The following is a 24,389-nucleotide window of genomic DNA, read 5'->3' as shown; positions in this document are numbered from 1 at the left end:
CCTGGTAAATACCAAGGTTTTACTAGTCAGCAACTTCAGGCCTGCTGGACCAAGCTAACATATTCAGCAATGCCTGCAGTATCCTGATAGCCATGGCTCCATTCCATTGCTCCAACATAGGCGGTGGTTCACCAAATGGATTGATGCTATTATTGCCCCTTCCAGTCATTACCAGGAATGTCTGGAAATGTTGAGCCTCTCCCCATGAGGAAGACAATCATGATATCTAACCACTTTCCCCACATGTTACAGTGCCATGTGGAGCTTTTTCCAGGTAGCCTCCATGAAACCACAAGAAGAGCCCTGAGGCTCATCCACATTAGTTCTTTCTTTCTTTCTTTCTTTCTTTCTTTCTTTCTTTCTTTCTTTCTTTCTTTCTTTCTTTCTGTTTGTTAAGCTGGTATTATCGCCTCTCACCTCCTTGCAATGCATGTGATGCTCACCCCTGCTTCTGTTGATACTGCTGCTTCTGACATTTTATTCTGAGATTTTTCAGACTGAGACAGTTATGGCATTTTGCTATGACCCTTCATCTCACGTGCACCTGCTGTGCCATATTACTGCTGATATCCCTAGGAGTGGCTTGGTTTCTGCAGAACTGGTTTGGCACCCTTCCTCCACTCCCCGCACCTTCCTCCCTCACCCCATCTTTGACCTAACAATGGCTCTGTGAGATGAAAATGTTATTCTCCATTTTATTCCAAACTAGTGAATGGTCCTATTAATTTTCCTATGCTACTTCTCAACAGACACGTGGAATGTACATGCACAGCTCAAATATAAGCTTTCATTTTAAAAATATATTCTGCTCTCTATACCGCTTCCTTAAGTGGATGCAGCATGTAGGCTGAACTGGTCACCCTGTCCAGAAGGCATAGGAAATGAGGCATAATGTAGTTTGCCTCTCACAGAGTTACAGTTCTCAGAAAACCTTAACAAACTACCATGCCCAAAATTCTTTGAGGGAAATAATGTTATTAGAATGTGCTTTAAAGGCACAATGTGTACACTGCCTAACTCTCTCATGTCCATCTTAGCTCCATTATGGGATTTGGGCTCTAGTGAGGAGTTCATGTTGTGCGCCTTGGCTGGAGTTGGGTCCTTTAGGAGGACTATTGAGTCTACACGTGTCTACTGAGACATGGGTTCAATGGGACTTGCTCCCGGGTAGGTGCATATAAGATTTTTACCATAATCAACTTGCGATCCTCTGGGATGTGCAAAGTATTCTGGGGAAGTTTTTCACCATCCACCAGACTTTTGAGAGGTTGAGAAACAATGTAAACACTTTTGGCTATTTTTAACCTTCCCTGACACTGGCATGAAGTTAGTGAGAAGTTAGCATGAAACTTAAAGGCTGGGGAGAGGATCAATCTTTCCTTTTGTGCCAGGTGGAAACAATGAGAAAACTAACATTCATTCTCACCTTCCTTGAACCCACCTGAGGAATGAAATACAGATCTTCTATGCATATCCTTGGAGGACTCTGAAGGACTCTGAAGAAGATGAGGCCAATCACCGTCATCCACTGAACTCCCAGCAAGAAATGAGAGAGTCCAATTCTCCAGTGATTGATAAAAGCTCAAGAGAAAAGCTGGGCATCCATCCACCATAAATCAGGATATCAATATCCACCTCTCCTCCCCTGAGAAGCCTGTGATACAATAAGGACTCTATGTGTCTGGGAATGTCAGAGGCAATGAGTTTCTATCATGTTGCTTTGTGACCATCTTGAGCACTCTCAGGGCTGGCCCAAGGCATTTTGCTACCTGAAGCAGAGTGGCAAATGGTGGCCTCCTTCAAATCATGATGAATAGTACCCCAGGCCAGTCACATTATTTTAGCACCTGGGGCAGAAAACCCACAAGAACCTCTCCCTCAACCTGGCAATAAAAGCACAATAATAATAAATTACACAAATGTGCTGCCCCTTCATCCCTTGCACCCAAAAATAGCTACCTGAGGTGGCCACCTCACTCTGTCTAATGGTAGGGCTGGCCTTGAGCATTCAACACAAAGGAAGAATGATACTGACACTGCTGCTGAAGGGATGGTTTCTAGGGCCTGCCCAGCCTGAGGGAGAGTTTCTGGCAGAAGGGTGGAATATTAATGAAATATATCAGTTTAGTTATGCATGAGCACTGTGCTATAGGTACATACTGAACTATCTGTTCATGCTTAGATTCATCTTAGAATTTTAGTCTTCTGGAGAAGCAGCCTCCTGTTTGAGGCCTTATTTTAGTGTAAAGGGAGGAAAGCTTAGGTGGTTGTGAAGAGAAGTCAGCAAGTTCAATGAACTACTAATAAGCATCTCCTGATTAGCCCTGTTTTAGAGAATTAATTAGCCCTGTTTTAGAGAATTCCCATTAAATATTTCCTTACTAGAGCTCCTTTAATGGAAGGAGCTACTTCTGCTTTCTCCAAAATAGAGGAAGAAATCTCAGGCAAAAGGAAGCCACGTTTGGATATGGGCATGGCAGATGGATGCTGTTCTCTTCTCAAAATGTGGGTTCCCATTGCTGCTGATGCTACTTACTTCCTGGCATTATATCCTGCTGCAGACCCAGCCCTCAGAAACCTGACAAATTTTGACAGGAGCTGTAAGCACTGATGGTATGCCACCAGTGTTGTTAACTCTTGTCAGAAATATTTACATGCCCAAGCCTCACAGTATGCTCTGTCACACCAAAATGAACCTACTGCTGTGCTGTCAAACTTCTGGGAGCTGGTTTCAGCTTTAATAAGGTACAGGCAGAAGAGCTATGAAAGCCTTTAACGTAGTTTGACCAGTAGAAGCCTTCACATCAGGAGACTTTAAGAAGGAATGTGTGTGTTGTAGTAATGAGGATTCTACAAGAGATCTGAGCACCAGGAACCATTGATACTCATCTGCCCAGGTAGGGAAGAGCCCTGCTGCCTTTCGACACAAGCATCTCAAAATACCAAACCTGCTGCTCAGTAACACAGTTCCAGGATGCTGCTTCTCTGTGGCCAACATGGTCCTGATGAGTAACAGCAGCAACTCGGGGATGGGGGAGATGACTTGTGGTGTCACAATTTCCCCCAGCTCCCTTTCTACAGCCTTTTCCAGAACCAAGGCACTGTTGATAATTTCAATTTCTGTGCCATAGCATATAAGGTATTTCCTGTTTATTCAGGATCACATTTCACTGCATAAGCCTTCTCTTCACATGTACAAGTGTTTGCATGAAAAAGTGTGCACTTGTTGATTTGTACAGCTCAACTGTTTGGGTACACAGGTATTTATCTATTTGTCTATCTTGGTTACATTTGTATACAAGCCTTCATCCATAGATCTCAGGAAAGTTCACAACTTGATGAACGTAAAGTGTGACTAGTTCTTGTGTGATCAGGGGGCCAGTGACGAAGCATTGCATCCACATGATGAACTGGCAAAAACTAGAAATACTAAAACTAGGGTTGCCATATTTCAAAAAGTAAAAACCAGGGCACCCCAAAAGTTGTTCAACTTTTTGTAGGAAAATTCGAAAAGCACAATTTTTTTGATTGACTTGCCTAAGATCCAGGACAAAGCGTCACCTTTCGGGAATTCCCCCCAGACGTCAGTTCCTGGTAATGTCCAGGAAAATCCGGACGTATGGCAGCCCTAACTAAAACTACCCATTCAAAATTCCTTAAAACAGGAGTGTCTGATGGTTCATTTTTAGAAGACGTATTCTGGTACAAAATTACCCTTAAAATATTGGACATAAGAAAAGTCTACTGGATCAGGCCAGTGGTCCATCTAGCCCAGCATCCTTTTCTCACAGTGGATGACCAAATGTCAGCAGGAAACCCACAAACTGGACCCAAACACAAGAGCAGCATCCGCCATGTGTTTTCCAGCAACTTGTATTCAGAAGCATCACTGCCTCTGAAAAACCTAGAGGGCAGATAACACCAGCTTTTTCTGATTCCTTGTACAAGTGACAGCAGAAGCAACTTGAGAGACATTCATTTCACTCTTTGGCATTTGACAGGCCTCTTGGATATAAAACACAGAGTTCCATTTTGTATCTTCTGAGTAATGACTGACAGGAGAAAGACACAGTCACTTGGCTGTCCCTGTACCTCATACACAATGTCCTTGGAATCTGGAATTCCATTTTTCTGTGGCTTGCTCTTGAAGATAGCCCTTGGGGCACTGAAGCCCTGGAGAAACAGGACCTGCCTGGCTTCAGATTAGGGCTCCGTCACGATAACCCGTGTTGATTCTGTGTGAAGCTACTCTGTGTTCAAGGTTAATTCAAATCTTCCTTTAAAACAGGTCTCTCTAGAGGGGATTACAATTGCAAGCAACCCACCTTTTTCATGTTGTCTAGCTATAATCCATTGTGCTTTGTTAGCACTGCACGGGAGAGGGACAACTAGAGTTAAGAAGGAGAGGTGTGATGCACCACAAAAGGTCATGCTGGGTTTGCTAGAGTAACCGAGTTTCCCAGCAGAGTGTGGAAGGCTCTGTCTGTATGATACATTTAAAGCAGTATCATACCACTTTAAAGAGCCATTGCTTCCTTCACAGAATCCCTGGAATTGCAATTCACAGAGTTCCCTGGGAAGAGGGATTGATAGTTAAACGTCTCCAAGAACTGTAGCTATGTGAAGGGAACAGGAGTTTCCTAGCAACTCTCAGTATCCTTAACAAACTACACTCCCCAGTTTTCTTTGGGGGAAGTTGTGTCTATTTAAAGTGGCGTAATCCTGCTTTAAATATATAGTGCAGATATGGTCCTGAAGTTCTACTATGCATTTGAATCCCACCCACAAAATACTGACATTGCAGAGGCAGCCACAATGAATATTCCAGGGTGTGTGTGTGTGTGTGTTTGAACAACCACCATCTTGACTTCTTGCTTTTGAAGCACATAGGCTGCACCACCATGGCTGCATTCTGTGGAGATAAGGGCTAAAAGAAAATAGAGCAGGATGAAGAGCAGAATATTCCTGGAATGGCATCATTTTCTCACCAGAGTGTATTTATTATCATGCCTGATTGAGTTAAATTCATCAAAGGATGAATCTTTTCTTTCACGACACATTCAAATTTCTAGGCTGGCTTTCTAAGATGCTACACCCAGGCATCAGCACAATCCAAGTCAAATGAAACATTGTGTGTTCTTGTCTTTCTTATGAAAGCAACTGGAGAAGATGCAGGAAAAAGCAGAATTTTGCTCAAACTCTGCTGCTAATAGGTTTGAGCAACTCAGCAATTACTGCTGATAAATGTTTTAAGGTTGCCATGGAAATGAGAGAGCCTGTCTAATCCTTGGGTTTCCTTTCTTCAAAGAGAGGAAACTTTCTGCTGCGATTGAGGGTTTGCCAACTCCTGTCATCCCCAGCCCGTATGGCCTGTGGTGGGCACATCTGAAGGGCATCATGTTGGCTACTCCTCTTTTAGTTAGAGTGGCTGTCAGTCAGCATAGTCAGTGCTGAGCTAGATGGACCAGTGATCCTACTCTGTATAGGACAGCTTTCTATGTTCCTGTGTTCTGCATGTGTCCCCGCCCTAGACCACAGGTAGCCCACCTGTGCTCTAGGCAGACAGCAGTCACAAGGATCAACTTGCTAGGCTTGCCTTTCCTTGCCTGAGTCAATGCATCTTCCCAGTCCCAACACTGGATTTATGTATGTGCATCAGAAGTTCAGTGCAACAAATCAGCTTTACAGAATTATCCCTTGATAATTCCCTTTCTTCCAAAGACCATAGGAGGGAGTTTTAGTCATGCAACCACCCCATGGCACACACTACTCTGGCTTCAAGAAAGCTTACTCTCTCACCTTCCACTGTGGACAACTAGACATGACAACTGAAAGTGCCCCAGAAAACCCATTTGAACAGAGCTTGAGACACTGGGAGATACAGCAGGAAAAACACCTGCGAGGAACAGACGGAGCTAAAAATAAAACAAGATAAATAAATGATCAGCTCTTTAAAAATGTGGGATGCATTAGGAGCTAGGAATTCTAAGAGCTGTTTTGCATCATGCCGTGGCTGCTGAAGGGTTGGTGGAGAGGGGACATAGGAAGCTGACTATATACAGACTCCGACTGCTGATCCATCCAGCTCAGAACTGTGGCTGCCAGGTGCTCTCTACAGTTTCAAGCAGGAACATTCCCCAACCCTGCTTGGAGACACCCAAGACTGGACCTGGGACTGTCTGCACTGCAGTCCTTTCCCATTGCTGCAGTACAGTGGGGTAGTTGCCTGATATCTCAGCTATGCCTGCTTGCATTTAAAAAAAATAAAAATTCTTGATTCTTACCCACTCCCATTATGACTGGTATTTGGTCGGACTGCATCAAATTATTTGTTGTGTTTTAATATTTATTGTTTTATGTGTAAACAACCCTGGGTGGGTACAATGAAAGGCAGGAGATAAATAAATTAGATAGACAGATGATAGATAGACAGATAATAGATGATAGATGATAGATGATAGATAGATAAGATAGATGATAGATAGATAGATAGATAGATAGATGATAGATAGATAGATAGATAGATAGATAGATGATAGATGATAGATGATAGATGATAGATAGATAGATAGATAGATAGATAGATAGATAGATAGATAGATAATGGATGATGATAGATAGATAGATAGATAGATAGATAGATAGATAGATAGATAGATATAGATAGATAGAGATAGATGATAGATAGATAGATAGATAGATAGATAGATAGATAGATGATAGATAGATAGATAGATAGATAGATAGATAGATAGATATAGATAGATGATAGATATAGATAGATGATAGATAGATGCATAGATAGATGATAGATAGATGATAGTGATGATAGATAGATATAGATAGATGATAGATAGATGATAGATAGATAGATGATAGATAGATAGATGATAGATAGATAGATGGATGATAGATGAAATGAACACGCTGCTGCACAGTAAAACAGCATAGCAATGCCTATGGAAAGAGCAATGGCGGGTGGTTTTGGATTTCAATGAGATACACACATTAAATCAGGAATGGGGAACCTTTTATAGGCTAAGTGATATATCCCCATGTGGGCGTAGCTAGAGGCAAAAGTGGGTGGACTCTTGCCTTTGATTAGTAGGCAACATTCAAGCCACACGCAGTTCAGAGGTTTCTACACAGAAATCTCTATCCAGGCAAGTAAGAGGCATAGTCAAAGTTCAAGGGCACAGTGCAGCCATGCGAAAGGACTCAATGAGTGGTTTGGATAAGGGTCACTGAGGGATGTGGCATGGGAAGAGGGCTGAGGACTGGACCTGAGGTTCCCACCCCCCTTTAAATGCTGTGCAAAATAATAAAAGAAACAGGGACCTCTAACAGAAGCTACACTAAGAGGACCTCATTGCTGAGAAGAAGTAGACAATGCACTATACCATCACACAAGAGGCCAATCTGTTTTATTAGTGCTGGATTTGAATGACTTGATTAACAATCACTCCACCAATGTGAGTTCTGCAAGTATCACTTTTTGGCTCTGCAAAATCCTTTTGTACCTGAGATTTTTAGAGGTCCCAATTCAGGAGTCAAGGTGGGACCACACGTTAAATTGTTCACTGCTTCTTATTGTGTCAGGTAATTCTGCAGCAGCAGAAGCCAGCCTGGGCATAGTGTGTTCACTGGCACTCATACTGAATGGGCACACTCACTAGTGTGTTCACTGGCACTCATACTGAATGGGCATCAGGGGAAGGCACCTTTTGGCTTAAATCTTGTTACATAAGTTCTGAATCCATACTCTTCCCCCTGTTCTTTGAAAACCTGTTTCCTTTACAACACATAAAATTTGCAAGAATGCAATTGACTTCAGTTGTACCATTCGCTCCAATAATTGAATCTGAGTTTCCTTGGTGTAAAACTTTGTAGCTATAAAATTCATGCTTCCTGTTTATGAATGACCATTAAAGAGACTTTCTAGGGCAGCTGTGAATGGACTGATGGGCATCATACAAAAGAATTGTGGGACTAAGACAAGGGCATCTCTTGCACCAGGTCAGAAATTCAGAAATGTAGTTTTGTGCAACTGCCATGTGTCATTATTATATGAATTATTGTTTTAAAGCATTTATATACTGCTCTCCATCCTATCTGGATTTCAGGGTGATGTACAATGAAAATTTACCCTCAATGAGCAAGCTAACTTTTCTTCAGCTTGTCCGTGAAGTCCATAGCCCAATCCCACTTAGTGTTGGCTGCAAAAATCAATGCAGGGCAGCAGGGGAATAGTTATCTGTATCCATCCAACCACTTTTGAAATAAAATGCAGGGATTCTGCTTGTTAGCTGATGGTTCTCAGTGCTGTGTCCTAATTGCTTGACAAATCTGCCTCCCAGGGAAGAACTATGTAGGTCCGTTTAACTCTCATCCCTGGGAAATTAGTAGCTGAAATGTCACTGGCACCAAGGATAAGAACATTAGTCCTAGCAAATATCACCATTTCCTAGACAACAAAGTAAGCTCAAGCCAAGTATCTCATCTGCTCTGATGCCAGTAGGGGACTTTGTACTTGAGATCAATAGGAGAGATAGATTTCCATTCTAACTTCACCATGTATATACTGTAATCACTTGAGGAATAAGGATCTTGGTTACCAGGTGCATATACTAGTCACAGCATCACAGAACAGGAAGATATTGGTGGACCCAAAGGCCACCTGATCAGTGCTCATCATGGGGCCACCCCTATCTACTAGACACCCACTGAAAGATTTTGGTAATCCAGACCAATCTTTATGCCATAAAGAGTGAGCAGGTGTGTGTCACATTTAGGCTTCCCCATACTCCTAGAAAGCAGCATCTACTTCCAGCATGTGATTGATTATTTTGTTTTAATTTCAACTTATTTTGCTGGCAAGGAGTAATCCACATTTTATGCCTTTTGGCTGCTTCTCAGAGGCATGTTCCAGGATTGCTTAGTTGCTAAGAGCCCATGCACAGGGCTCATTCCAAAACACAAGGCAAGCAAGCTTATGGAGCTATGTGCTTACACTGTGTCCACTGCAAGCTTCATCAGCCCTAAAATGTCAGCCTAAAAAAGGATTACAAAGCAAATTGTTGCTTTCATTCTCCTAGCAATGCCCTCTTCTCAAAAGTTTCTCACCGGTGCAGCACAAATTGTTTGCTCATTGGCTGGGTTTCAGTAGTTGTTGCAGATGATCCTGCACTTACATTTTGGAAGGTTCCATTTTTCAAATGCACAAGATTTCATGTTTTGTTTTTCCTTTTTTTGTCAAGTCATTCTCAAACCCCTCAGGCAGGCTCAGAGAACATCCCCAATGGAAGGCACTGATAAAATACACACCTGCCTGTGTGTGGATATTTTTTTCCTCAATGTGCTAAGCAAGCAATTGTCCAGATTTTTCAAAGCAAATCTATGAAATTAACACAGAGCAGCAGAGAGAAAACTAGTACCGCAGCTGATTTAGTAATGGTTCGGTAACATAGAGCTTCAATATTCAGGGTCAATTAACAATCAATCCCTCTTCCTAGGAACAGTCGAAATAATAATAATAATAATAATAATAATAATAATAATAATAATAATAATTTATTTATACCCCGCCCATCTGGCTGGGCTTCCCCAGCCACTCTGGGCGGCTACCAAAAAAATAATATTAAAATACTGTAATACATCAAACATTAAAAGCTTCCCTAAACAGGGCTGCCTTCAGATGTCTTCTAAAAGTCTGGTAGTTGTTGTTCTCTTTGACATCTGGTGGGAGGGCATTCCACAGGGAGGGCGCCACTACCGAGAAGGCCCTCTGTCTGGTTCCCTGTAACATGGCTTCTCGCAGTGAGGGAACCGCCAGAAGGCCCTCGGTGCTGGACCTCAGTGTCCGGGTAGAACGATGGGGGTGGAGACGCTACTTCAGATATACTGGACCGAGGCCGTTTAGGGCTTTAAAGGTCAGCACCAACACTTTGAATTGTGCTCGGAAATGTACTATATCCCTCTGAGGGGGAAAGGGTCTCATTACAACTTTCAGCACCCTTAACAAGACACTTCCCAGGATTCTTTGGGGGAAGTCAAGATTGTTTAAAGTGGTATGATACTGCTTTAAATGTACTGTGCAGATAGAGCCCAAGATCCATCAAAGACAGTGGGACACATTTCCCAGTAAGCAAACATGATTGTGCTATAAGACAGCAAGGAAAGAGTGAGCAAGTGATGCTGTAGGCAACACTGACCCCTCCTTAAAATGACCTTCGAGGACATCTGTATTGACTTTGAATCAGTCCACAGAACAAGACAGAGGAAGATGCAGCAAAAGCAGTGTGGGAAGGAGCAGATTACATGAATTGGGAAAGCAGTGAGAGCAGAAATAAGACAAATGAAAATGAGATTTTACTTTGTTTCCATTAATTGTTATTTAATTTGTGTATTTAAGGGGGGAAAGCCACCCCTTATTGATTGACTTGTATTATATGTGCTGCTACTGGCATCATGATGCTCTCATACTTTTTCTTAAAATTATTTCTTACATGAAAAGCAAAAAATAGTCAAGGGAGGGTGAATGCTCCATTTTATCTGTGGTACTCTCTGCAAAATTACTGCATGCATGAGCCTAGGCTTTTTCATTGTTCCTTTTATGGTGTGAGTTAGCAATTTCCTTGGAGGACCAGGTAAAAAACGGGCTGGTAGTTGACATGCTTTGTAAAATTAGGTGCTTGTTCTGCTGCTGATCTTCTTTAAGCCATATACAGCTGGTTCATATATAGAAGCATGCAGGCTCATGGTGGGAAGCAAGCAGAAGTGTAGTGTAGTGCTTAGACTAGAGTGTTGGACCTAGGAGACCTAGAGTTGGCAGGAATTGAACCTGGGACCTTCTGCACCTTCAGATGCTCTTCTTTTGAGCTACAGTCCTTCACGTAAGACCAGGCATAGGCAAACTTGGCCCTCCAGATGTTTTGGGACTACAACTCCCATCATCCCTAGCTAACAGGACCACTGGGCAGGGATGATGGGAGTTGTAGTCCCAAAACATCTGGAGAGCCGAGTTTGCCTATGCCTGCTTAAGACTGTAAGTTGCAGTCAAAAATATCTGAAGGGCACCAGGTTAGAGAAGGTCGCTTAGAGGTGGTGCTAAAGGGTTAAGAACCACACATTCCTCAAACATTTCCTTTTGCTGGATAGGCCTTGAAATACCTTTTGTTGTTATAGCTGATGCTCAGCTCAACACACCTGCCAGGAAGCATTTCTCAGTCTTGGAATTTAACCAACGCCTTGCAAAGCACGGAACTGGAGGCTGCATATATTCCTTGCCTCCATTTGCGCATTGACTGATTGAAAGAGCATGCAGCTACCAAGAAATATTTCATTGCTTGTTCATCAAAAAAATATTCAACTACTCAAAGTCATAGGCTCAAAGCTTGAAGAAAGGGAAAGAAGAGTAATTGGAGAAGATGAGCCACTGGGCCCAGAGATGTGGGGTTGGATGGTAAGGGGAAAGAGAATTTTGCTTTGGAGAAGCTCGGGGCTCTAGAATTAGGTCATCCTGCACCTTCAGGTGGGGAGTCTTCCCACATGGCAAACCCACACATAAAGGCATCAGATCAGTGCTGATCATATCAAGAGTGGGTTCAAGGAGAGAGGTCTTGTTTGTCCCAAGGATGGGTGAATCAAAAGGAATGGCAAATGAAGGCTGACGCCTCCTCTGCAGCAAGGCATGCCTGCCCCTGTGTGCCGCTTGCTGAATGATTGATGTGGGAGACTCCTCTGAGAGAAAGTTTCTAACCAAGAGAGGGAACAAGCACAGACGTTTAAGGCCTCCAGAGATGTGGAATTAATTTCAAAGTAAGGCGGAGGAAGAGCCTGCAAAGCCCCCTCTTCCTGGACGAGGAATATGATTTGTAAATTAATTTTAAAAGCTCCTCCTGGACTGAAACGAGTTGTAGAAGATGACGGCCCCTGGGGTGCTAGGATGAGCTACCTGATCTGCCACTGAAAGAGAATATCTTAGCTTGTCAGTGCTTCCAAGCCCTCTTTTATTTCGGTAAATCAGAGCCTTGTAAAACGAAATGAAAAGAGCTTGGCTGTTAAGTCCCCAACATTGCCTGACTTTGGAAGGAGAGAAGGAAGCATCTGCATCAAACTGTGATGCTCTGAGTGCCAAGCGCCCTCCTGCTGAATGAGGTATGTGCCCTTCCTGCCTTCCTGGCAACAGTCGGCAGGGCACAGCAAGGTGATCGTGCTTTAAAAATCACCCTTGCGCTTATTGTCGCCCATGAGGATGTCATGTTGCAAACACCGAGGCAGGCAAGGGAATGCTAGCAATGCTGAATGCCTGCCCTACTTTGTAAGGTTCATATAAGGTGGTTGTCTCTGTGGCAGATTGAAATGCAAAGATACATTGAAAGCGACACTCCTTGCAGGTTTCTTCATATGCACTGCTTCCCTTGCCAAGCAGGAGTCTAGATCTGCATTTCTCAAACACTGCTGCCCCCAACAAGCCTTTGAAACTTGAGGATATTGCCGGAACACATTGTAAGGCAGCACAGATCATGTAAAATGCAAAGTGCTCCCCCCCCCCATACAATGCTTTCCTCTTCACTCCTTATTGACATATTCAATCATAGATTTTTTTTCACCACCTGTTTTCATTTCATGTTGTTTTATTTTTCTCTTATTTTTAAGCCTGTTTCCATTTTGCTCACCAGGGACTATAACCAACCTGCTTGCTTTTGAAAATACTAATTAAGGCATTAAAACTGGAATGACAGCCACAGGTGAATTGGTCTTGGAAAAATCAAGGGGAAGAAAAAGGAACAGATGTTTGGTTCCCTTTTGGAAATGGGGAAAGTTAAGTTGTAGCACCGATCAAATGCGGCAGTTCTTCAGGATAGGCAATAAATGTTCAGATTTGCACATATAATGGTCTCTAGCAGGGCTGGGGAAACTATGGTGTTGTCAGGAGCTCATCCTACACTTGAGTAGGACCCTGGCAGAGATACATGCCCAACTGGCATGTTCTCTTCCTCCTGTTCGTTCGGGAGCTTCAAAAGCTTTCTTCAGCTCGAACATCACAGTGACCGATGCCAACAGACATCGGCACACTTAGGGATCCGCAGAGTCTTTGCAGCTTGCATAACAGACCTCAGCAACTCAGCATTTTGGCTAATCTACTTTGTTTACATATAAACACACAGAGAGCACTACAACATGGCTCCCTCTCTCTCTAGCATCAGACAGCAAAGAGAAAAAGAACAAAGGACAATACAGTGGTACCTCAGGTTACATACGCTTCAGGTTACAGACTCCGCTAACCCAGAAATAGTGCTTCAGGTTAAGAACTTTGCTTCAGGATGAGAACAGAAATCGTGCTCCGGCGGCACAGCGGCAGCAGGAGGTCCCATTAGCTAAAGTGGTGCTTCAGGTTAAGAACAGTTTCAAGTTAAGTACGGACCTCCGGAACGAATTAAGTACTTAACCTGAGGTACCACTGTAGTCCCACTTCATGGAACACAATAACACAAACATCCTGTCTCCGTCACTTCCCACTCTGTGGAGTCAAAACATACACCGTCATGTGATAGACAAAAATCCCATGACTGCAATAACGGAGCAGGAATTCTAACAGGTCCTACATAGTTTGTTGGACTCCAGCTTCCCTCATTTCTAACTCTTGGTTATGCTGGAGGCAGCTGATGAACTACACTACACTACATTATGAGCAAAGGCAGTCCGCCTGGTATATGTAACAGCTGCTCAATTCTGCAGTTTGAATGGAGGGATGAGTCATCCAAAAAGATATTTCACAGCAGAATCAGGCTCAAATCATGCATTGCATGAAATTTTTCATGTGTGTTTTCTCTCTATTCCTTTTTTTAAAAAACAGCCCAAATCATGTGTGGCGGTGCCCAAGTTGTTATTTCCTAAGAGTAATATAACTGATGAATCAACTCTTTTTGGTAAATGGTTGGAGTGTGCATTCAATTTTAAAATTAATGAAAAAATAAATGAATGAATTCCCATGTATTATAAATTTTTTACATTTTACATTTTTTTTTTAAATGTAAAATGAATGTAAAGACATAAATGATGTAAAGTGGGGGACCCAGCTGTGGGTACATTAGTTTTCATTTTTGCTTTATTCAATCTGCAGGTAGGATGGCTGGAGAATTCCTGAAAAATTAATGTCATTTGAATAGAAAGCACCAAAGCTCATAGAAATATAAGCTACCTTATATGGGGTCAGGCCACTTGTTTATTTAACTCAATTCTACAGAGGGGTTCTACAGAGCCAATTCCTAGGGGTCATGGGGTCTTCGGCCCCCACAAAGTTGATGGGCACTGCCATTCAAATGGTTTGTGTGCACTGTGTCATGTGATTGATTATGTGGAGTGGGGCTTACTTGGACCCCCACAATATTTTATTCAGGTTGGTACACCTGTACAGAGATGGGAAATACCATGTGGGCACAAAATTCAGCAAAGTGCAACTTTTGAAAGATAACTGTTTAAGTTTGTAGAATGTCTTGGAAAGTGCCAATTTAGGTAGGTTTGCACTGAATTCCATGCTGAACTTAATTTCTCCTCCATCTTAGCTGGGATTTCTTACTGCACCCATGATTTCCCAACCTCTGCAAATAAAAAAAAAGCTTAGAGACTTACCCCTTTAAAATAAAATAAAAAGCTGAAAACTCACAGAAGGGGCTGGATTTTATCCCCAAGGGGCTAAGCTGTTGCAGTACCCCTCTACCTGTGCTCTGGTCTAGGTCACATTCACACCCTACATTTAAATATATTTTTATTAAAGATGTCTTAGTTTACAAAAATATGTGTGTTGTCTCCTTTTTCAAGTTGCATTTTCTACAGATCAATTTCTTTTGTTGTGAGACATTCATGTTACCACACCCTACGTTTAAAGCACATCCAAGGCATATTTAAAATACATGGCTTCACCCTAAGAACTCTGGGAATGGTAGTTTCCCTCTCACAGAGCTACAATTCCCAAGACCATTAAACTACAGTTCCCAGGATTCTTTTGGAGGAATCCAAAAGAATTTAAATGTGCATGAAATATACGATATACGATAGCTTTATTGTCATTGTCCCATACAGAACAATGAAATTGAAAAACTACATAAAACATTCAAAACCCCCTAAAAACTCTGAAACCCCATTTTAAAATACACTATACTATAAAAACCCCTAAAAACTCTGAAACCCCATTTTAAAATACACTATACTATACTATAAAACCCCTAAAAACTCTGAAACCCCATTTTAAAATACACTATACTATAAAATACACTATACTATAGAGACCCCTTATGCTGCATTCTGTGCCTGGATACCTGGCCTCTAGACAGCGCAGAACAGAATTGGAACATATGAAGTCCTTATAAAACCACTTTCAAGATAATTGGTCATCTTGCACTCATTTCTGGAATGCTGAGTATGTCTAGCAAAACAGTAAGATTGCTTTGTGTATTTTTGTGTAGACCAGCAATGAAACGCCTTGATGCTTATCTTTAGGAACTTTGCATGCATTATCTGAAAGTCTGAACTTTGAAATGCATTTTCTGAAAGTCGTGTTTGTTTCCTTTCTTTTTCTCTGATTACTTTGCTTTCTATATTATATATATATATTTGAGACAGGGTAAAAGAAAGATAAACCTGGCTAAGGGGGAAGGGACTCAGCTCAGTAGTGGAACATCTGCTTTGCATGCAGAAGGTTCAATCCCTGTCATCTAAACAGGGGAAGGAGACTCCTGGAGAGCTGATACAATTCAGTGTAGATGGTACTGAGATAGATGGACCCATGGTTTGCAGTTTCCTATGTCCCTAAGTGGCACTTCATGGGGTTTTGAAGCTGCCACAGGACTTCTTCATGAAAGCAGAATGGAAGTTCAGTTTGCCCTGTTGGTCAGGAAGAATGTTAAAGCAGAGATAAAAGCTAATACGTTGCACCATCCAGGGAGTTTATTTCTAATGAAGGCTACCAATCAATCACTCTGAATTGTCTTCAAGGCAGAGAGAAGCTGTGAAGGCAGTGGAATGAAAGACGCATGCAGTCCAGAAACTGCACTTCTGACCCAGCTTCAGGAGTGTGCCAATAGTGGCTGATATTAATGCTCTGAAGTATTGCTCCAATTAATTAAAAGTTGGCCAGCTGGCTAATCTCCTGCAGATAAAACAGCAGGTTAATAACACACTAGCCTGAAGAACTGGATTTGGGCAGAGTGTAATGTGTTTTCTCAAAGGAGGACCAGAACCAAAAAACCAAAAAACCAAAACAAAAAACCCCAGCTGGGGTGGAATCTCTGACCAAGTATTGGCCAAGATGGAAATACATCCAGCAAAACTTGTCTGCCTGTGATTGACATCTAGGCTTTCTTCCTTGTGAATTATTTCCTCCATTGAAGATGTGCTGTGTAATTCCCACAAATCTGATGGACACACAAGTCACCAAAGCTACAAATATTATTATTTTTTAAATAATATTTATTAACATTTTAAAGACTGCAAAAGAAAGACAAAGAATTAAACAATACAATACAATACAAAAACAAAAACAAAAACACCACACAACACCAACCCCCAAACATTAAATTAACAAAACCAAACAAATACAATTTAAAACACATCTAATAAGTTCAGTATCTTAACTTTCATTTACTTGTTTCAATGACCTCCTCACACCTCCCTTTTTGTATTCCACTTTAATTAACTGTTTCAGCAATTCCTTTCCAACTTCCTCTGTTTTCTGTCCTGTAATTTATCTTAACATATTCTAACCTTATTTTTCCCTTTAATATATAATTATCTTAACATATTTTAACTTTATTTTCCCTTTAATACTCTAATAATCTATTTGTACTTAATTCCTTGTAACATTTCTACTAAAGCCATATAGCTCCTTTCCAACATTTTTCTAACACTAATTAATTTTACAATATTTTTATAAATAGTCTTTAAACTTTTTCCAATCTTCTTCCACCGACTCTTCTCCCTGGTCCCGGATTCTGCCAGTCATATCCGCCAATTCCCTATAGTCCATCAACCTGGTGATCTTCTGTCTGATGCTCTTAACTCTTTTCCAAGTCCCTTCTACGAGTCTTCTTCATATTTATACATGAACTTTACTTTGTCTTCCACTGATCTTATTTTCATTTTCCTTCCTTTGAGGCTAAAGAGTAGATCTCAGGGAAACTCCCACCTAAAGATGATTTTATGCCTTCTCGACAGGGCAACCAAATCTCTGTAGTTAAATCTAAGATCCGAAAGGTATTTCAGGACGTCTTTCAAAATTTCCACTCTTGACTGTTCTTCTTCTAAGTTCCTCTGATAGTTCCAACAGTCTCTTATTTTGTTCTTCTCTCTTTTCCCTCCTCTTCCAAGTCCAAGAGCCCTCACAGTTTTAATCTCTTCTTGACCCAAGTCCCGGTCCCAAAAGTCATCAAATTCCTGTGTAAGGAAATCTGTCAAACTTTCCTTCTCCAGTTCAGGTAGGGCTCTGATCCTCGAAATCTGATTTTCTTTAAATTCAATCATAGCAGGCATCAACTTATGGTCATCAAATTGCATCTGTAAGGCTGGGACTCTCTCTCTCTCCAATTGTGTTACTTTAGGTTCAACGGCAATAACTTTCTCCCTAGCCTTCTCCGCAGTTTGCCATGTCAAAGTAGATTCCTGTGTCAGTTTCTGAATAGTTTCTATATTGATGTTCACTTTTTGTCCCAAATTGTCAATTTTGGTAGTTACCACATCCACCTTTTTGTGAAGCTGTTCCAGTGAGTCACTTATCTTACATAATACAACCACTAAGGCCTCTTCTGTCAACATTCTTAACCGATTCAAGGTCCCCAGAATCTCACAGGTTTTTATCTTGCAGCTGGAAATTCCCCCAGCTCAACTCTTGTGACAGTTTCAAAAGCTTCCTCTAGAGGGAAACAGTTCCTCTAGAGGGAAACAGTTTCTATTTGTATTAGTCCTTTTAAACTCAATTCAAACAATAAAGTTAGTTTCAATTTTCTGTTACTTTTACTCCTTTTTAAACGCAGACGGAGACCATGGAAACAATGTATTCCTCTATTTAACTAACTGTCAGTGAACGTTCTAATCACGTTCAGTCCTGTTGGCAGCCCGTTTCCAGGATCAGAGCGGTAGTATATTAACTCTGTTCGCTCTCTCCTGCAGGTATACTCAGTCCAAAACTTTCCCCCCCTCTTCTCCTGCCACCAAGGGGGGTTTAGTATTTTTACTGATGGAAATTTAGTCCTTTACAATAGGCTTTCCGAGACTTCAGCTTGCATCCTCATTGCTTCAATCTATTTACAAAAGGGGAAGGCGGACTTCCTGTTTTAGACCTCCCTGTTTCGGCACCAAATTAAGACGTTTAAAAATCCAGTTCTCCGCTCTACTCACGGGTAGTTGCTTTAAGATCAAATTGTCCACAGGAAAAAGTCAGCGCTCTCCAGCAACAGCTATGCGGCTTCGCTCCGTGGAAGAAGCAGTCAATTCGAAGCACCGCGCCGCTCACCCCACGTCGCTCTGGATCCCCGAAACCGGGTTTCCCCACGAGTAGAGGAGGCTCAAAAGGTGCCAGCCAAATCCCACGTTCACAGGCTTCACCCGCCTGTGATTTCTAGTGGGTCTCCGCCTTCGCTGTGGCGCCTCTCACAGCCCACATCATTGCAACCATCGTGCTGTAGCTAAGAAGAAAGTTGACATTTCCAAAACAATTTTTTTTAAGAGTAAGTAAAAATCTGTTTGTTTGTTTGTTTGTTTTTGTTTGTTTGTTTTAAACAAACACTGATTTAAAAAGAAAGAAATTCAGTGTATTTCAGAAGCGTAACTCCAAATGTATTTCAGAAAGGTAACTCCAAATGTCAACACCTCCACCTGCAGCCTGAAGTGAAAATGTGTGTATTTATGCGCTTAACACTTACAAAAGCACCTAAAATTTTCTAAGCATTGATTTGTGCAGATGTTAAAAGGCAAGACAGTCCCTGTCTGAAGTTTCACAATCTAACAGACAAGATACAAAAGGAAAAAGGAAGGGGGGGGGGAGGAAAGCAAACAGCTGCATCTTTGTAGACTGGTGGATAGAGTCAAGCTGTTCTCTCTTTTGCCATAATGTTTACCCAGGAAGGCAGAGAGTTCAGACTTCTACTGGTTCTGTGCAGGGAGCACAACCTCCTAGTGGCCCTTAGGCTGATGGGTGGGACCAGAGTGTGCTTTCCTCCAATTCTGCATCCCTAAGGCAACTGGTGGTTAGAGCAGAATGTTATTTTAAATGTATCTCTTGATTCTGCTGCATGTATAGTTTAGCTGTGGACCAAGAGCACCTCCAGACCATCACTGTTTTGTGGGAAGGATTCAAACTAATGGCAGAACTTTATGTTTTCAGAATTAAAGTGGATCAAACAGCTTTGTCACCCCTGGCATAACATATATATATATATATATATATATATATATATATATATATATATATAAAATGGACTTTTTGCTGTTAAGAACATGATGGAGAAATGCACTTAAAAGTGTGGGATGAATGAATAATGAACAGGAAGACATGTAGACACCTTGTAAGCAAAACAGAATGTATGTTCTTTTGCCCTATAAGGAAATCAGAATGAACACTAAAAAAAAAAAAAAAGACCAGACATAGTCTCACCATTACATAAATAAATTGAGACAAATGCTGAATAAACAGGTTGCCTGGAGAAGCCTCGAGTGTTGAAGACTTTCTTCTGAAACTCTGCTCTGCTAGACTCACTAGGTAACCTTGGACAGACCATTATCTCTCATCCCAACCAAAGGGAATATTTACGACCTTTCTTCCCAGACTTAGGAATGAATAACAAGGGGTTGGTACACTATAAAGTGCCACAGGATTCATAAGTAATAATATGTGTTTCCTGCCATCTTCTGCCGACATTTCATATTATTTGCACACGCAAAAACCCAGAACAACCTTTGTTTTTGAATAATTTATTTTCAGAGCTTCTTTTTGATGATAAGCATGAAATTGTGTCAGCCATCATCATGCCCAGGGCCATGAAGGGCAAAGAGTCACCTCTCTAGTCATATTGCCTTCTTGTTTTTCCACTGTTGTTTGTGCTTACGGGTACATCCAGCCAGCTCCAGAGGAAGAAGAAATATTAAACATTGTATTTCCTCTTGATGTATAAAGCAGGCACTGCAATATCCCCACTTCCAAAACTGCTCCTCTCTACCTCACCCCCTCCTTGAGCTATCCCGTACTCCATGGTGAGTTTTGCCAAAGAGAAGGGAGTGTTAGCCTGGAAAGAAGCCTCCGAGTGCCACTTAAGTGCTTCTGCCAGGGATTAAGCAGCCTAGGGCAATTCAGACCAAGCCACCAGACTTGCTCTGGGGATGGTGCCAGTAGCCACTTCCATCCAACTGGAGAAGCTGCTCCAGCTTGATAATGTCCTCCCCAAAGGGGAGGCATTTAAGCTCTGGTAAGGGAGGAAGAGAGGCGCTCTCTCCTACCTGCAAAAACAAACTGCTCTACTTGTTCAGTTGGTGAAATAGGCTAGCTGCATTGGGCCTTTCAGAATACTGCTTCTCTTTTTCATAGTAACCATTCCTGCCTTTTCCTTGCCTTTCAAGGTCAGAGTCAAGCTAGCGAGCCTGCCCTTCCCTTCATCCCTTCCACATTATTAATCATATTCAGCTAACCATGGAGAAAGCACCTAAATATTAGGGACACCTGTCATGAAAACAAACAACTGAGCCAGAATAAATTATAGCAAATGCAGAAATGCCACACCAGTCTCTCTCTCTCTCTCTCTCTCTCTCTCTCTCTCTCTCTGTATGTGTGTGTGTGTGGAGTCAGCACTGGGAATAAGCTAAACTCAGCAGACAGCCAAGGTGGCTGCTGATAGAATACCAGTCTGAAACTGTGGGGACTTCAGTCCAATTGCCTCCTCTGCTGCAGATGCCACATGTAGCATCATGCAGGGCCCCCTCAGATGGGCAATCCCGATGTCAATCTTTCTTCTCCCCCTGTTTTTAAGGTGGATGTCCCCATCTCCCTTCTTCCCTGATGGGGAGGGGCAGCCACATAGGTGGGTTGGTGGTTCCTCTTCTGCCTTCTCTCGTGGTGCAAAGGTCTTCTTAAGCAGACCCAAAGACAGTGAGCCAGGGCATATGCTCCATGGAAATCTCCCCCCCCCCCCCCGTAACACATCAAATGGCTGACACTTTCGGGAAAATCCATGAGGCGTTTTCATACTGATGCAACATTTCCAACTACAGACTAATGTGGGATTGATATTTTGCACAAATTTGGCATTTCAGAATACTAATTTACCTTTTTAAAATTTTGAAAGTTTCAAATATTCTTTTTGACATTTTTCTTTGAGGAATATTTACAGAGAGGGAAGCAATCTTCAGCCCTGTTGACGAATTGTTTAAATTACTAGTTTGCCAAATCCTTGACTTTTATATTGCAACAGGCTTTGGATAAAGCCCTTACATCTAATGTGCCAGTAGCTGGATATTTAGAAGGAATGCAAACTAGGAGGCAAAAAATCAGATTTTTTTGCAAAGAGATTTTTTCCACTGAGGTGGAAGTGATGCTGAGAGATCATTATACAGCCCAGCACCCAATCTCATCACAATATAAAACTCAGAAGCGCCCACAAGTCACATTCTGCACTGTCAGGCATAACAGAACATTTTGTTGCATTGTGTTATTCATCTCTCGGTATTCACCCTTTTATTTTTTAACCTCTCAGGTTGAGGGGAACATTTTAGAATGGCCGGTTGTCCTGGGGATCATTTGACAGACATTCATTCTGCTGCTCCGGAAGGTAGGACCTGAACCAATGGATTCAAATTGCAGGAAAGGAGATTCTGATTAAACATTAATAACGTTTTGTTCAACAGTGGAATGAACTACCTCAGTAGGTGGGCAGATTTGAGGGTAAACCTTACACAGTACGGGTCTGTCCTTGTGGTTCGTTGGAAGTTGAAACTGCCTCACAAGTACTATTACGTTGTCGTCTTTATGAGGATATACGTTTGACTTTTATTACACCTGTTTTGCAAAAGTCCAGGAAAGAATTGGAATACCATAGTTTAAAACTACTGTTAGAGGACAAGAATCCCAAGACTACATTAAATGTAGCTAAATTCTGTGCGTCTGCAATCAACCGCAGGAAGCAAGTGGTATCCCATAATGTTCAAACCCCTAAATGTTAATTACTGGGGACACGCTAACAATTAATTTTAATTTTTATATTTAGAGCCTTGTTATATTCATATTGTCCCTTGTATTTCTGATATTTTTATGATCTGTGATATTGTGTGTGTGATGCTGGTCTGTGACCATATTAATAAATTCATTCATTCATACCTCAGTAGGTGGTGGACTCTCATTCATTGGAGATTTTTAAACAGGGTTGGATAGCCATCTGTCATGGATTTTTAGCATTGCAGGGGGCTGGACTAGGGGAGTCTTTGGGTCCCTTCCAATTCTACAGTTCTATGGTTCTATACTAAGTTTCCACGGTGACATATACCATTTCTGTGGGATGTAAACACAGGAGCAGTCAATGACAACATTTCTAGAGTGTACATGTTAGAACATGGGGAGGGATGTCTGTCTAGCAAGTAGGTAAACTTCCTGGGGACGGACTTCCTCCACATGTGACCAGAGGTGGGTGTGGCCTCACCTGTGCAGGTAAACGATAAAAGCACAGGGCAGGCAGCCATATGTCTCTCTCTCATCTTCATCTTCTGAAGGAGCAACATGCCCTCTTGGCTCTCAGCCAAGAGAGGACAGTACTATCTTCCTATAAGATAGATTCTGAGTGTAATTTACCTTTTTTAAGCTGTCTGCCTTCTGGGATCATATTGTGAACAGAACATGAGTAAACTCTTTTATACTTTTATAAAGACTGTGTCGTGTCTTGTATTTTAAGAGGGAACAAAAGGGGAAATTACCAGAGTAATTATTACAGTGGTTCTAGCGAACCTGTGCAGACGTTACCGTTGCGAACTAAAAGGGGAATGTCATAAACTCTGCTGATATTTTGGGAACTTGTTAGCACAAATTGGATTAGGATATAATCTCACAATATATCCTCTCCTGCACCCCTGAACATTCCCACAATTTCTCTGGCGGCTGGTGTCCAGTAGATGCACTACAAGGTGCAACAGTGCATCTTCCCAAGTGCTTTACCTAGATTGCCACGAACAACATCTCTTTTCACTGGATGGAGAAAGAAGGCAGAGAGATTCCTTATATATCCCCAGCAGTTTTGGAACAGGGCGTATAAGCATAGCAACCCGAAAGGACTGTCATTCCCCATCTGCAGACAAAGGCAACTGATGTCAGCAAACTGCCTGTTATTCTAAAACTCTGATTATTGACTCTCAATGCTCCTGGCGCCCTTGAAACGAAGTGATCCCAAGAGATGCACAGACACTTTGCTGCATTCTCCCTGCTGCCCAGCCTGCTGCCACTTTCGTTCTGCCACCTTGTCTGCTTCTGCATTTTTTGCTTTGAGCTGTTACCTGGAGACACATCCAAAGCCACTCTTAGCTTGGCCCCATAGTGAAGTGATAATGGAATTGAGTTGCCTGCATGACACAGCTGCGGGCTGGATGATTATTTAGATAGCACCAGAGAGCTTTCATACTGTTGGGTTAAGTGTACTCGAGCAAATAACAACCCGTGGAGATAGTCTCCATTTCCTTAATTAGGAACTGGGTGGCAAAACAGGGAAGTGAACCCAGATTCTTGGGTCAGGGCTGTTTATTCTGCTAACTGTTTCCGTGCGACATCAAATTATTTGTCAAGAATGAACGCAGTGCTCGTTGTTCAAAATTTTTTCTTCCCTCTGACTGAGTAATGTAAGCAGTGAGTTCCTAGCCAGATCCATGAACTGGGGAAGTGGCTCTCCAGCTCCCAGGGCTGGCTGCGAGCTGTTCCCATGAATTGCTCATTCATTCATGAGAAGTGGTCTGTAGTTTGGAAAATATCAGGACCCATGCAGCAGCTGGAAAGGTGCGCTTTGAAAATGGGGCTGTCTATGTGCCTTGCCATCAAATGAAATAAGAGGGGAAGCTTTCAATCAGTAACTGTGATTCAATGAAACTCCTTTCAATATGAGGCTGCATAAGAAATACAAGACAAACTAGAAGACCCCCCAAATGCCCTGGTTAACACATCACCAATTACAAGCCCTCTTAAACAACCCAGTAGTATAACCAGCAGCAACTAGGCCCCTGACAACCTCTGAAAACCTCCTCCTAACAACAAAGGGGCAAGGCAAAGGGATGGTATCCACAATATACAAAATACTACTCCAAAATCCCACAACCCCCTAGACATAATAAAAAAAACCAATGGGAGGACGACATAGGCTATGAGATTAACCCCA

This window comes from Podarcis cretensis, assembly GCF_951804945.1.
Source record: "Podarcis cretensis genome assembly, chromosome: 6".
Taxonomy (NCBI): Eukaryota; Metazoa; Chordata; class Lepidosauria; order Squamata; family Lacertidae; genus Podarcis; species Podarcis cretensis.
Note: the sequence above shows the minus strand (reverse complement) of the source record.